Source organism: Vicia villosa, linkage group LG1 (assembly GCF_029867415.1).
Source record: "Vicia villosa cultivar HV-30 ecotype Madison, WI linkage group LG1, Vvil1.0, whole genome shotgun sequence".
NCBI classification, from domain to species: domain Eukaryota; kingdom Viridiplantae; phylum Streptophyta; class Magnoliopsida; order Fabales; family Fabaceae; genus Vicia; species Vicia villosa.
Genome location: NC_081180.1, coordinates 70,043,648 through 70,048,624, shown reverse-complemented (window position 1 = coordinate 70,048,624; position 4,977 = coordinate 70,043,648).

Here is a 4,977-nt window from a genome sequence, read left to right as displayed (position 1 = left end):
AGGCAATTCAAGAAATGCCTTCGCCCTGAACCGAGAAACAAGTTAGAGGATTTCTTGGACGTCTGAATTACATCTCGAGATTCATATATCTCATGACTGCAACTTGCGCTCCTATTTTCAAACTTCTACGGAAAAATCAAAGTTGCGTCTGGACAGACGATTGTCAGAAAGCGTTCGACAGCATTAAGGAATATCTGCTCGAACCACCCATCTTGTCTCCTCCAGTGGAAGGAAGACCTTTGATAATGTACTTAACTGTCTTAGAAGATTCCATGGGTTGTGTCCTTGGACAGCAAGACGAGACAAAGAGAAAAGAGCATGCCATCTACTACCTGAGCAAGAAATTCACTAACTGTGAATCCCGCTATTCCATGCTCGAGAAGACGTGTTGTGCTTTGGCCTGGGCTGCCAAGCGTCTCCGCCAGTACATGATTCGACATACTACTTGTTTGATCTCTCATATGGATCCAATCAAGTACATCTTTGAGAAGCCTGCTTTAACCGGGAGAATTGCCCGTTGGCAGATGTTGTTATCAGAATATGACATTGAGTATCACGCACAGAAAGCCGTGAAAGGAAGCATTCTAGCTGAGCACCTGGCTCACCACCCACTCAATGGTCATGAATCAACCAGTTTCGACTTTCCGGACGAGGACGTCATGTACCTCAAGATGAAAGATTACGACGAGCCACTACCAGACGAAGGACCTGAGATAGGATCCCAGTGGGGCTTAATCTTTGACGGAGCTGTCAATGCTTATGGACGAGGAATTGGGGCAATCATTGTTACACCTCAGGGTACCCATATTCCATTTACTGCCAGATTAACTTTCAAATGCACAAACAATGAGGCCGAATATGAAGCTTGCATCATGGGTCTCGAAGAAGCCGTGGATCTAAGAATCAAACACTTGGATGTATACGGAGATTCTGCTTTGGTCATCAATCAAATCAAAGGAGAATGGGAAACACGCCAACCAGGGCTAATTCCTTACAAAGACTACGCGAGAAGATTATTACCATTCTTCGACAGGGTAGATTTTCATCACATTCCTCGTGAAGAAAACAATTTGGCTGATGCATTAGCCACACTCTCTTCCATGATTAGGATAAATCATTGGAATAACATTCCTCGGATCGATGTTATGCGCCTGGATAGGCCCGCTCATGTGTTCACAGTAGAAGCAATCATCGACGACAAACCGTGGTATCACGACATCAAGAACTTTCTTCAAAAGCAAGAGTACCCTCTTGGGGCATCAAAGAAAGATAGAAAGACTTTGAGAAAGTTAGCTTGTAGATTCTTCCTAAATGAAGATGTTCTGTACAAGAGAAACTTCGACATGGTTCTGCTCAGATGCGTTGACAGAAAAGAAGCAGAAATACTCATGAGAGAAATACATGAAGGTTCCTTTGGTACTCACACCAATGGACACACCATGACAAGGAAAATACTGAGAGCAGGATATTATTGGCTGACGATGGAGTCAGATTGCTACCAGTACGCAAAGAGGTGTCACAAATGCCAGATATACGCCGATAGAATTCATGTGCCACCATCTCTTCTCAACATACTCTCTTCCCCTTGGCCTTTCTCCATGTGGGGAATCGACATGATTGGAATGATCGAACCAAAAGCGTCCAACGGACATCGCTTCATCTTGGTAGCCATAGACTATTTCACCAAATGGGTTGAAGCAGCTTCATATGCAAACGTTACAAGACAAGTTGTCGTCAGGTTTATCAAGAATCACATCATCTGTCGCTACGGCGTTCCTAGCAAGATAATCACTGACAATGGGTCAAATTTGAATAACAAAATGATGAAGGAGCTTTGTGAAGAATTCAAGATCGAACATCACAACTCATCTCCTTACAGACCAAAGATGAATGGAGCTGTAGAAGCAGCTAACAAAAACATCAAGAAAATCATTCAGAAGATGGTCATCACTTACAAAGATTGGCATGAAATGCTCCCGTATGCTCTTCATGGTTACCGTACATCAGTACGTACTTCGACTGGAGCAACTCCTTTCTCCCTTGTATATGGCATGGAGGCCGTCCTACCTATAGAGGTTGAGATTCCATCAATGAGAGTTTTGATGGAGGCAAAATTAACAGAAGCCGAGTGGTGTCAAAGCAGATTCGATGAATTGAACTTAATCGAAGAAAAGCGCATGACAGCTTTATGCCACGGACAGCTATATCAACAAAGAATGAAGAAAGCTTTCGACAAAAAGGTTCGACCTCGCACAATCAAAGAAGGCGACCTTGTACTCAAAAAGATTCAATCTTTTCTCACAGATTCGAGAGGGAAATGGACTCCCAATTATGACGGCCCCTACGTGGTCAAGAGAGCTTTCTCAGGAGGAGCCTTAATACTCACGACTATGGATGGAGAAGAATTCACCCGTCCTGTGAACGTCGACGCAGTCAAGAAATACTTCGCCTAAATAATTAAAAGAACAGATCGCTAAGTTGAAAACTCGCAAAGAGCGACTTAGGCAAAAAAGAGCGTCTCGATGAATCGAAAACCCGAAAGGGCGATTCAGGCAAAAATTAGAGACATAAAAAAAATATACATTAATCAATCCCGGTAGACTTAAAACCCGAAAGGGGTAGTTTACGCAAAAGTTAGGGATATATGGCAAGTAACTGTGTTCAGGACAAACTTGATCATTCAAAATCCATAGCGGAGTATTCATCAGCAGTAGGTCATCTTCTACGAAGCACGAATACAGCGCAACTCTGAGTGGAAGGGAAAGATAACGGTCGTCACGTTTCATCGTAGCCCTTTTCCCGAAAATTACCAATTTCCAACTTTGTAAATACTCCATGGAATCAAGCATTTGGCTGATTACCATTCCATATATAATAATTTGAGCCTTGTGCTTTTCCTTTGCAATCTAGTCTTATTCAGTTTCTTGAAATGCATTTTTTTTTTAAACAGTCATTTTCTTGAAACAAATGTTTTCATAAAATAAAAATGAATTTACTTGCAAAAATAAAGGTGAAATTTCTTTCTAAGGTTTACAAACAATAGGAAGAATGCAAACAGTTGCTCCGAGAACGGTTGAGACTCCGGGAACCAGGTTTTCCCCCATGAGGTCGCTTTGCGAACATCTCCCGATGACGGATCTTCACTTCAATTCATATTACTTACTTCGGACAGCGGACAACTGATAACCAGATATTCCCAACAGAGTTCGAACTACAAGAAGAGGACATCTTCTGATCAACAAGAATTCAAGTCGTATCATAGGATTTTACATCCGCGGCAATTCTATTCACATTCACTTTACATTCTATCATTGTCATAATATTCATGCATACATTACATCATAATTGCATAGTCGCATCAGGCTTTGATCCTGTGAATGCCTAAGTCATTAAGGCATGAACTCGAGTTTCCCCTGCAAGTTCCGGAGAAACTTTTTCCTTTGAGACGACAGTTCATACACAAGGATCTCCTCAAGCAAGTCAACAAATGGTAGTCTCCCTCAAGGAGATAGTTTGTTCATTTTTGGAATTCCTCAGCCGAGATTCTCCTGCAGAGCGACATTCGACAGTCTTCTTCAGATAAGATAGTCTGCTTCACATTTTGGAATTCCCTAGAGGTTTGGTATTTCCCCAGCAAGGTCGAGAGATGCCACTTTTTCGTCAAAGAAAATAATTCAGAATCTCCCAGCAGATCGACAAATGATTCCCCAGTAGAATCAGTGAATGGTAGTCTTCATCCAGAAGATAGTTCATGATCCCCAGCGGAGTCAACAAACGGTAGTCTTTCCCCAAGGAAAGACAGTTTGTCTGTTAAATACTCAAGAGATCGACAAATGGCAGTTTCTTCAAACAGTTTGTCTGTTTCAGGGATGTTTAGTTCCCCACAGAGTCGATAAATGGTAGTTTTCCTCTTAGGAAAACAGTTTGTTGATTCCCCAGGCACCAGTCGACGAATGGCAGTTTTCACCCCGAAAACAGTTCGTCCGCCTTCAAACAAAGTCATTAGCCCCTCAAAAGAGCGCGGGCCCATATGACAATCTTTCAAAGATGCCAAGTCAAAAGGGAAGATGGTGAAGTTTCTTTATTACCATCAAATGGTATCTTACCTCCAAGTGCTGGTAAGAAGTTTGATGAGGAAACAAACCTTTGAAGTTTCTTTGCTACCGTCAAATGGTATCTCATCTCCAAGTGCTGATGAGAAGTTTGATGAGGAAACAAACCTTTGAAGTTTCTTTGCTACCGTCAAATGGTATCTCATCTCCAAGTGCTGATGAGAAGTTTGATGAGGAAACAAACCTTTGAAGTTTCTTTATTTACCGTCAAATGGTATCTCATCTCCAAGTGCTGATGAGAAGTTTGATGAGGAAACAAACCTTTGAAGTTCCTTTGCTACCGTCAAATGGTATCTCATCTCCAAGTGCTGATGAGAAGTTTGATGAGGAAACAAACCTTTGAAGTTTCTTTATTACCATCAAATGGTATCTCATCTCCAAGTGTTGATGAGAAGTTTGATGAGGAAACAACCTTTGAAGTTTCTTTATTACCGTCAAATGGTATCTTACCTCCAAGTGCTGGTAAGAAGTTTGATGAGGAAACAAACCGTTGGAAATTTTCTCTTTATCTGAGATATTGTCCAAACGCAACTAAGACCAGTTTCGAGATATGGACATCCGAATCAAGGGGAGGTTGTTTACCTTTTTCTAAGTGTTAACACTTAGTTAAAAAAGATGGATTGCGCATCCTACATTGCCATCCATTCACCAGAATCCACATCAAGTATTTCTGCAGGAGTTTGTCTCCTCATCCCCCGCCAAGTGCGACAACGGGATCAAATCATGCAAAGATTTTATCATCTCAGGAGCGCCCAAAATTCGGGCATTCTTTGATATTTAAGTCTCTTTTACGCGGGAGAGATCGAGATCTCAATCTCTCTCCCTCCAGATAAAAGAAACTTAAATAGGGGCATCTGTCATACCC